General features: G+C 35.4%; 1 long non-coding RNA gene across 1 annotated transcript; it reads right to left on the bottom strand.

The window, feature by feature from the left end:
* Positions 1-321: 321 nt before the first annotated feature.
* LOC138891118 (uncharacterized) lies at positions 322-8,333 on the bottom strand. The gene is made up of 3 exons (XR_011407430.1): positions 7,859-8,333; positions 1,550-1,592; positions 322-830 (listed from the first exon to the last, which is right to left on the bottom strand). It is a non-coding gene; the product is annotated as an uncharacterized lncRNA (long non-coding RNA).
* Between the last annotated feature and the right edge of the window lie 3,114 nt (positions 8,334-11,447).

Raw genomic sequence — 11,447 nt, 5'->3', positions numbered from 1 at the left:
AAGGCATGGACATAGGGATAAAATTGACCTTCAAAAATAGTGAAATAAAGGGTGCTGTTGGAATAAAACTAAAATATGTCTAATTTTAGCGTATGTTATAAATATATTATATTATGGATGTTCATTTAGTACTCCGTTGTAAATAAGTTTCCTGAAGAAGTTTATCCATATGGGATTTCGTCGTAAATATGTTCATCTATTTAGTACTCTATTGGAAATAAACTTCCTGAAAAAGCTTATCACTTTGGTACCCGGTTATGGATAAACATTATCACCGGTAGAAGATTATCTATACATGGTACAATGAGCTTATCCTTTCAGTACTTCGTTATGAATAATCATTACCCCTAGTAGAAGATTATCTATACTGGGTACAATGAGCTTATCCATTTAGTACTCCGTTATGGATAAACATTGCTCTCAGTAGAAGATTATCCATATCGGGTATAGTAGCAGCTTACACAGCAGCTTGTAGTAGCAGCTTGCAGTAGCAGCTTACACAGCAGCTTGCAGTAACAGCTTACACAACAGCTTCCTTTCTTCTATAAATAGAAGAGATTTCAGTTCATTATGTACATCAGTTTGAATTCGAATAATTTATCAATTTCTCTCTATACTTGTCTTTACTTTACAGTTTTTATTTTATAACACGTTATCAGCACGAGACTCTGCCATCTCGAGCAAATACTTTGAAAGTATCTGAGGTACGAACTTTCTTTTTCTATATAATGTCAAATCTTTCTAAACTTGAATTTGTAGCCCTGGATATATCGGGCAAAAGCTACATGTCTTGGGTGCTTGATGCTGAAATTCATCTTGATGCAATGGATCTGGCAGACACCATCAAGGATAAAAATCAGGAATCAAACCAAGACTGTGCCAAAGCAATAATATTCATATGTCATCACCTTGAAGAGGGTCTGAAAATGGAATATCTCACTATTAAAGATCCAGTCATACTGTGAAATAATTTGAAAGATAAATATGGTCACTTGAAGATGGTCGTTCTTCCACAGGCACGTTATGATTGGACTCATTTAAGGCTACAAGATTTTAAATCTATAAGTGAATATAATTCTGCTATGTTCAGAATTATTTCCCAATTGAAATTATGTGGTGATAATATTACTAATCATGATAGGTTGGAGAAAACTTTCACCACTTTTCATGCCTCGAATATGATCCTGCAGCAGCAATATCGAGAGATGGGATTTAAAAAGTATTCTGAACTTATCTCACATCTTCTTATAGCCGAGCAACATAATAGGCTCTTAATGAAAAACCATGAAACGCCTACTGGTTCTTGTCCATTCCCTGAAGTGAATACGACGAACTTCCACCAAGCTAGATGTGGAAGAGGTCGTGGCCTCAGTCGTGGTCATGGCCGTGGTCGGGGAAGAAATTTTAATCATGGTAATAATAATGCACCAAATAACCCTCCTCACCACCAGCAGTGGAAAAGGAAGGAATAAAAGCATGAAGCGGTGCAAGCACCAAATGCAGAAAATACATGTTATAGATGTCGAGGAAAATGGCACTGGTCACGTACCTGTCGTACGCCAAAGCACATGCTTGAGCTTTATCAAGCCTCCCTGAAGAAGACAGAGAAAAATGCTGAAGCAAATTTTATTTCTGAAGATAATTTAGACTTCATGCATTTGGATGTAGTTGATTACCTTGCACTCCCAGAAGGAGAAACAAGTCATGTAATCGGTGGTGAATCTGTAGAAATGTAAATATTTTATTTTTGTTGTTTGTAATAGATAGTATGATTATGTAATTATTGTACATAAAGAAAAATTATGATTTGATAATGATGTTTACTATAATATATCTTATTTATGTCATTTTGAAGAATATGGATAACATTATTAGATCAATTTAAACTCTAGCAGAGTTTGCAAGAAATATACAACCACCAGAAGTGGTTATATTTCGTATATCTCATTGTAATTATATTTTGTTAACCACCAGAAGTGGTATATGCCTATGATCACCAGAAGTGATAATTTAGGCTTTCTATGGTTCCAATTGAAGATAAGCTACATAAATATTCTCTATATTAAATGCACGCCTCGATTTGCTCCTGAAGTAGTAAATATTTTAAAAGAGTTTGAGGCATCACAATTTGATGTGATTAATGCGCATTTAGATAATTATGTTCGATTTCCTGAAGGATGAGAACTTTTGATAATATTAATCCATTCCCTGAAGTGAATGTGACAATATTAATAAATCTGGTAAATATGAACGTGCTCTTGATGTGAATATATTACAATTCACCTCCAGAAGAGGTAATATAATTGAGAGAATATATACTCAATATTTCGTACTTTTAAATTTGCTCCTGAAGAAGTAACACAATTGAAATTGCCTCCTAAAGTATGAAAATATTATGAAGAAGAGTTTTCTTGTGCTTAAATAATTGTTTTACACTGTTTATTTGATTGTGATTTTCTCTCATGATACCAGAAGTGTGTGAGCAATATTTGATAGTACAAAATGTATCAAACTTCTGAAGAGCTAACTATTTGCCTAGAAGACACATGACGCCAGTAGTGTCCGATAAATATTAGATTGTGGATAATAAATGAAGGTTCTTGAAGATCTTATATACAAATATGTCATTCATATTATATGATTATGGTCAAAACATATGTTGTAGTAACCCTGAATTTTACTAATACAAGTGGCTATCATATTGATACTACAAATGATTGGAAGATTGAAAATCTTTATGTTTCCACAATCATAGGGGGTAAAATAATATGTATGTGAGAAGTTACCCGCCTTATTCTTCAATTTGTACTACATCATGTATCATAGTAAATCAGAAGTTTACTAATGCAAAGGTTTATGCCATAGTAAATTAGAAGTTTACTAAGAGATAGCACATGCTATGATAAACTTGAAGTTTTCATTTGCCATTTTTAAATGAGTTATTTGAGAATTCTGATAAGCATATACTGAAGAACCAGAAGATTCTTCAACAATTCTCTTGTGCTGCTTGTTCTCATAATATTATACCGCCTAAAGTTGAGACTAAGACCCCTGAATTCTGGAATATATAAAAGGTAAATATGGGCACATTCACCTATCACGTGAACCACTTATAGATGCATATATAAGATGGTTACATGTATATTTATTGTCAACCTGCAGTTTGGCATTTGAGATTGATTTTTTCAATTAAGAGCATAAGTTTCAGATTATGAAATCAAGACAGTTCATCTTGATAATGCTGGTTTATATCCAAGCTGGTTTAGCATTGAATACCTCCTACTAATGGCTAAACTATTGCTTATGAGAACAAAATTTCATGTGTTGGTCTAAGATATTCTAAATTGCATACAACAGCACTTGTATGCAGCAGACTAACAATATATGATAAAGTCCTCCCCTAACAATTGGTTTAGGATCAGAAATTAAATATTTTTACTATCTTTTGATGTGTGGTATATGATTAATTTCTTTACCAAATACACAAAGATATATTTCTCAAAGAACATTTGGGGGATGGAATAAACAGCTGAAAAATATGATATATGAATCAAATTATCATTAGTATGATCCTCACTCAAAAGATAATTCAAATCAAATTCCAGAAGCATTTGTTGATCTAAAATTAAATATCATATTTCAGCTGCAAATGCTCCTATTAAAATTAAAGACCTTTGTACGGTTTAAAGCAATCAGTGTGCGTGTGGTATAATCGCCTCAGTAAATATTTGCTGAAAGAAGATTACATAAATGATGTTATTTGTCCATGTATTTTTATAAAGAAAATGTCATCCGAATTTGTTATACTTGCTGTTTATGTCATCCGAAAATGTCATCTGAATTTGTTATACTTGCTGTTTACATAAAATTTGTTGGAAATCCAGAAGAGCTCCAAAAGGCAATTGAATATCTTAAGAAAGAATTTGAGATGAAAGATCTTGGAAAAATAAAAATTTGTCTGCAAATTGAATATCTAGCAGACGAAATCTTTATCCATCAATTTGCCTATACAGAAAGGGTCTTTAAACACCTTTTTATGGACAAAGCGCACCCATTAAGTACATCAATGGGTGTTCGATCATTTGAAGTGAATAAGGATCCATTCCGACCTCCAGAAGAGAATGAGGAACTCTTTTGTCATGAAATACTCTATCTCAGTGCAATTGTTATGTATTAATGTATCTTGCTAATGCTAACAAAGGTGGTGCAAATCGTATTGGTTATACAGATACAAGATTAGAATGAGGAGACTCAAATATTTTAAACAAGGTTTTCATCAGGGGGAGTAAAATATGCGATGCACTCTTTTTTCCTTACTAAGGTTTTTTTGCCACAAGGTTTTCCTTATAAGGTTTTTAATGAGGCACCTAGCAATGCGTATTACTAAATATATGTACTCTTTTCCTTTAATAGGATTTTTTCCCACGTGGTTTTTTTTAGTAAGGTTTTAATGAGGTACATTATCTTTTAATGAACATCCAAGGGGAGTGTTATAAATATATTATATTATGGATGTTCATTTAGTACTCCGTTGTAAATAAGCTTCCTGAAGAAGCTTATCCATATGGGACTCCGCCGCAAATATATTTATCTATTTAGTACTCTATTGGAAATAAGCTTTCGGAAGAATCTTATCACTTCGGTACCCGATTATGGATAAACATTACTCCCGATAGAAGATTATCTATACCTGATACAATGAGCTTATCCTTTCAGTACTCCGTTATGAATAATCATTACCCCTAATAGAAGATTATCTATACTGAGTATAATGATCTTATCCATTCAGTACTCCGTTATGGATAAACATTGCTCTCAGTAGAAGATTATCCATATCAGGTATAGTAGCAGCTTACACAGCAGCTTGTAGTAGCAGCTTGCAGTAGCAGCTTACACATCAGCTTCCTTTATTCTATAAATAGAAGAGATTTCAGTTCATTATGTACATCAGTTTGAATTCGAATAATATATCAGTTTCTCTTTATACTTATCTTTACTTTACAGTCTTTATTTTATAACAGCGTCAACTTTTTAAGACTGTCCAATCATTTTAACTTGGTAGCTAATTTAATCCAAGTGGACCAAGTAGAAAATAATTTTTGATTATGTTGTAAGATTTTACCTATAAATAGAGACCACTTCCTTGTCATTTTTCCTCAAACTTGTGTCAACTCTTCTTGAGTATTGTAAGAAATATAGAGAGAAAGTTGTGAGAAATAGAGAAGAAAATGTTGGGCGTAATAATTGTGTAAATTTTCTCTTGGACTGAATTTGTGAGGTATTTGCTTGTGTATTTTCTAGGTAAATTAGAATTGTATCTGTTTGACTCAAAAAATATCGGAACCTTTTTGAATAAATCAATCGAAGAAAATGAAGGGATAAATCTTAGTCAAACATAATAAATTCCAGATCAATGACATTATGACACATGTTCTTGGGAACTAAAATGTTTCGTGCCCTATCAGATTCGATTGGCGACTCTTGGGCTTCGTGCTTGGGGGATTTATGTCTCTTATAAATAGAAGGAACTCATCATTCGATTGGCACACTTCTTTGCCTTTTACTTTGAAAGAATTCTGCAGATATACTTTCTCTTTGACACTCCGAGTTTTTTGTTTGCCCTCAGTTAACTGAAAATTTTCGGCATTTCTTTCCGTTGTCTTTTTGCCGCATCATCTGGATGAAATGGCTGGTGATTCCTCTTGCACTGATCTCTCTATCATAATTCCGGCACCAAAGAATGTTGCTCAGGCCACTAGAAGGGCAGAAGCGGTGGAAGACGAGGAGGTCCCATCGGTAGTTGAGATTTTGCCTCGCCCTGGAAGAGAATTGACTGACTTCAGAAGTCGCGCCGGGGCGGAGCCGGAGCCTGTCCCTTCTATTATGAGAAGAGAGGACATTGCAGAGTTGAAAGCCAGGTGGGGGATCCCGGTTACGTCGACATGCGACCGACAATAGAAAATGACATCATTTTGATCGTCCTGGATACTGTGTATTTTATGCCTACCCCTTTCTTATTGGATACACACTTCCTTTTCCTCTCCTGGTGGTAGACTTCTGCCATTTTTATGAGGTATGCCCCGCCTAACTTTTGCCGTACCTGTACAAGTTGTTCCTTATGTTGCTCAAGTTTGCGGAACTTGCCGGTCGTGAGATCACCTTGGATCACATGCTCAATATCTTCGCCCCTCAGCTTATCCGCAGCACGATGCTTCACATGCATCCTCGGGGGTCGAAGAGTCTGGTGATGAAAATGGACGATAGGGCTAACCGTCATTTCTATGAGAATTATTTCTATGTACGGACTGAGCACATTGTGGCGGATCCGACGGGGTTCCCTGAGAAGTGAAACTTTGCACGTAAGTTTCTTATGCTTTTAGTCAGAGATGTATCCGACCATTTTCCGTTATAGTCCTAAACCCTATTATGTCTCTGCAGCCGAGAAATTGCCTCATCCATCTGTCGAAGGTATCCGTGAGTGGGTGAGCGCCATCCTTCCCCATACGGCGGGGGTTCGCACCTGGTCGGCCTTTTATGAAATATTTGGACACAGGCCCTTTACAGGTAAGATGTCGCTTCTGTTTGTTATTTTTCCTCTCTTTTTACTTAGTTTCTTATATGATGTTTGTCGATGCCAGGGAGAGTGCGGAGAGCGAGGGCTCCTCTATTGGCTTTCGTCAGCCGACATTGTCTGCTCGTTGTCACACCTCCTTTTTACCTACACCCCTCGGAAGGGTGTATAAGGGAGTTTTTCCAATTTAAGTGACAATCAAAACGAGATTATTTATTTAAAAATTCAGAGTCGCCACTTGGGATAATTTATGTTGTCCCAAGTCACCGGTTTCAAATCCCGAATCGAGGAAAGATTGACTCTGTTTTACAGTCCGCGAACACAGAAATCCAGGTAAGGAATTATGTTAACCCGGGAGAAGGTGTTAGGCATTCCCGGGTTCCGTGGTTCTAGCACGGTCGCTCAACTGTTATAATTGGCCTATTATCTGATTTTAACACATGTTTTAGCCTATGGTTTAATTTTAACTTTATAACTGCTTTTATTTAATTATTTTTTTAGGAAATATTCAACGTCATCTAAATCGCGTCTTGAACCACGTCACATAAATGCACCCACGGTCCACGACACATTTTATCTAACATTGTTGAGATTTGGATTTGGGTCACATAAATGCACACCCGAGTTTAGGAAAGTAATTTAAATTACGCGCCTAAAGCAACTACACCTTTCAAAATTGTTCGTTTCCTATGTTTGAGATTGTCGTAAGGCCATGAATTATGGAAAAGACATTATTGGAAAAAGTGTAATTTTAAGTAATGGGATTATTAGTTGGCAAAGCTATGGTATCTAAAGGAAATGAATACCTCATAAATAACGACACAAAAAATAGATTTTTACAAGACAAGATAGTGAGCAAGTAACACCAGTCACGACCAAGCCTAAACACAAGGAAACAATAAGAAATTTCGGAGCCCAATTCATGATAATTAGAGACTAAAACCCACAGCCCAAACTTAGTCAAATTCAAACTGTTCTAATTAAATTTATCCAACCCTCATAGCCCATTAACGCTACAATCAGCTTAAACCCCACAACCTTTTAATTTCTAACAAACAACACATGAACCATTATCACTAATCCCTTCACTTCATGATTCAATTAACACTTTGCAATTTTAATGATCAACATGAAGATATAGTAAATGAACATGAGACAACATTAAGCAAAATGATGCACCAAACAGTATGCTATTTCAAACCAACAATGGTATGAAATGAGCTCAAGCCAACAACTTAAGCACAAGCAATATATATCAAACAAATCATAAACAAATAAAGATCGGACCTTAATTGCTGAAAATCTCCCGACATGTACATCGCAAAAGAACATCCAAAAAACAGCAGTCCTCAAGCAAGCTACGGACCAAAAACTCAAACCGGAATCGCAACGGCGAACGACTCAACTCGACCAGATTTGGATGGTGATTTCGGAACTGTTTGCAGCACGTTTTGTTGCTGGTTCGATGGCAGTTTTTGGGCAGTAAAAAGGCATGTAACAAGAGATTCACAAAATTCAATCTTTACCCACCTTAGCTACTTTAAACGCGGAGCTTCATTGGAACATGTCGAAACTCGCACAAGCTGAAGTAGCTCACGCAGGCGCAATGGCGGCGTCAAGATCAGTGAAAATTAACAATGAAGATTATTATAGAAATAATAATAATAATCCTAAAGAGGAGGATAATATACTGAAAAAGGAAAATGAAAGTTGGGGTCGTCAAAATCCAATAAAGAAAGTATCTTGGAGTTGAGGCTGCCGATTTTTGTGGGTAGCTAGATCTTAGGTCCCCTTAATTTTAGGAGTTAGGTGTTAATTTATAGAGGTAAAAATTAGGTTATGTCAAATGGGAAATGGGTATGGGCTCAATGTTTTGGGCTATCTCAAATTAGGCATTTTTAATTAAAACCAAACAAAATTAGCCCCAAATTTTATACTCTTTCTTCTAAAACAAGACCAAAAATACTACACCATTTATTAATTAATCCTACTTAATTAAAATAATTATTAAAATAAAACTATCCTTTAAAACAATCTATTTGGCATATTTTTTATAAAATATCATACTAAAAGATAAAAAATAAAAAAATCATTGTAAAATTAATATAATATTCCTGGAACTATTTTTTTTTTGTATTTTTGAATTTTCTGTAAGGTAGACAAATTAAAGTAACTAGATAAAAATATTAATTAGCTACATAAGAGAAAATATTTTTTTGTAATTTTCACTTTTGTGATAAAATAAAGTAAAGAGAGCGATACTAAACCTAAACTACATATTTACCCTAAAATGTGTAAAATCTTGGGGAGGGTCAAAAATTACATGTCTACAGCTGCCCCTCTTTGACTGGAAACGCAAAGAGTTTTCAGACAAAGAACGACGAGACAAGTTTTTTGACCCGACTCTTATTTAGAGAGACTAAAATCTAAAGGAAAAGAGAATGTGACCGAGCTCTGGTATCTGAGCTGCCTACATATCCTTGGCTATAAAAGAATCAGATCACGTGTAGTTCAGAAGTGAATGAGGTAATGGAGTACCGAGGTGGAGAGCCGGTCGAGGTGCCGTTCCGCTGAGGTTCTGGTCCACGGTCCCGTTATTACATCAAAATCAAAAATAAAAAAGACCAACTAAGCCTATCAGCTACGAGTTACAAGATTCCTATCTATGAGTCTTCTGAAGTTTGATCTTGAGTCTTGGTTGGTTCTTCATGCGGACTCTGATCTGAATTTTGATGCTTGTTAGCCGCAGGTATTGGTTCAATCTTCTTCAACTTTTCAAACCAAGACGGGACATGCAGAGCTTGTGACCTCAGACCTGTCTTGAGCAGCTCACATCTTTCATTAACTTTTGCATTTGGATTCACTTCTTGTCTTTCTTTTTGTTTTTTTTCTTTTTATTCTGGATTGTGACTAACTTTTGTTGATCATCTTGGACTGCTGACTCGCATTCTTGACGCGAGCTTCTTTTGTTGTTGACCTGAATTGCATTCTGAATTGAATTCCCCTTTTTTTTCTCAGGTGGGCGCCTGATTGCTGAACTTGAACCGTCTTCTCTTGTTACTTGACACTGTTTTTCCTTGCACCTTGAACCATTTTCCCTTGAAACTTGAACTGTCTTCCTTCGAAACTGTTTTCCCTTAAAACTTGAGTATTCTTTTGAAACTGCTTTCCTTTGAAACTTGAGTTGTCTTCCTTCGAAACTGTTTTCCCTTGAAACTTGAGTTGTCTTCCCTTGTTCTCCAGGTGGGAGCTTGATTACAACAAAACAAACAAAACAAAATAAATTTTCCTGCCCCAGTTTGATATTGGGAACATCTGTGAGTGTTAACAAAACTATAAATCACTTGCGCTGCGGATGAAGGATGCAATGATGAGAGTAAAATTAATGACTCGACTAGGATGTGTGTCTCCTAAATGTGATTAAGCTTGCAGAAAACTTTAAACTAAGCTTGACTAAAGTAAAAACTGACCCTATTCTCCAGGCGGGACCCCTGATTTCAAGAAAACTAAACATTGATAATCTTAAGAAAACTAAAAAAATGACTCCCCTTTTTTTCAAATTCAGACTTCCTCTTTTTTTAAAAAAAAAATTTTATCCTAGGAGAAAATTCATCAGACTAGGTTTTCTATCTTAGGAGAAAGATTCATCAGACTAATATATTGATCCTAGGAGAAAGTTCGTCAGACTAGGTCTCTTTTCTACTTCTTTTTGGTATCTTAGGAGAAAGGTTCATCAGACTAAGATTTTGATCCTAGGAGAAGGTTCGTCAGACTAGGTCTTCTATCTTAGGAGAAAAATTCATCAGACTAAGATTTTGATCCTAGGAGAAAATTCATCAGACTATGTCTCTTTTTTTTGGTATCTTAGGAGAAAGATTCATCCGACTAAGATTTCTATCCTAGGAGAAAGTTCATCAGACTAGGTTTTCTATCTTAGGAGAAAGGTTCATCATACTAAGACATTAATTTTTTGTATCTTAGGAGAAAGATTCATCAGACTAAGATGTTTATTCTAAGAGAAAGTTCATCAAACTAGGTTTTCTATCTTTTGGTATCTTAGGAGAAAGATTCATCAGACTAAGACGTTTATCCTAGGAGAAAGATTCATCGGACTAGGTTTCTTATCTTAGGAGAAAGATTCATCCGACTAAGATTTCTATCCTAGGAGAAAGTTCATCAGACTAGATCTTCTATCTTAGGAGAAAAATTTATCAAACTAAGATTTCGATCCTAGGAGAAAATTCATCGGACTAGGTCTTTTTTTTTGGTATCTTAGGAAAAAGATTCATCAGACTAAGATTTTTATTGGGAGAAAATCCATCAGACTAGGGCTTTTTATCCTAGGACAAAAAATGTGAAGATCAATGGCAAGATTTAATTCACAATAGCAAGACAAATAAAGGCAAAAATTTGCTTTATCGGCTCTTCTCTTCTTTTCTTTTTCTTCTCTTTTTTTTTGTTTTTTTTCTTTTCTTTTTCTTATTTTTTTTCTTTTTTTTTTGAACCACTTTCCTTGCACTGCTTTCTTCCTGTTTCACACAAAGAAAAATTGGTTAGTTTTGAAAATGGTGGTCGATTTGTGGCCTTGAGTCTTGGGCAGCTTGGCTTCTGCTCAATCAGCTTGAGTCGGTCTCAAAAGACTTTTGTTCTGCACCAACTCTGATTGTTTCACACCAATACCATTTGTATTTGCAACTCAAACAACCTTATCTCAATTGGAGATCTTTGCTTAGGTGACCTTTTTCGATATCTTGAATGATTTCCTGTTTTTGAGCAATTTGTCTGTCAGAGAGAATCACCAGTTATCTTTGCTTACGCCAAGTAGCCTGACAAGAGTCTTTAGGGGGAGCCTTTGCATGAATCCTCAAGGCATGTT

Source organism: Nicotiana sylvestris, chromosome 5, assembly GCF_000393655.2.
Source record: "Nicotiana sylvestris chromosome 5, ASM39365v2, whole genome shotgun sequence".
NCBI classification, from domain to species: Eukaryota; Viridiplantae; Streptophyta; class Magnoliopsida; order Solanales; family Solanaceae; genus Nicotiana; species Nicotiana sylvestris.
This window is presented reverse-complemented; position numbering and strand designations above follow the sequence as displayed.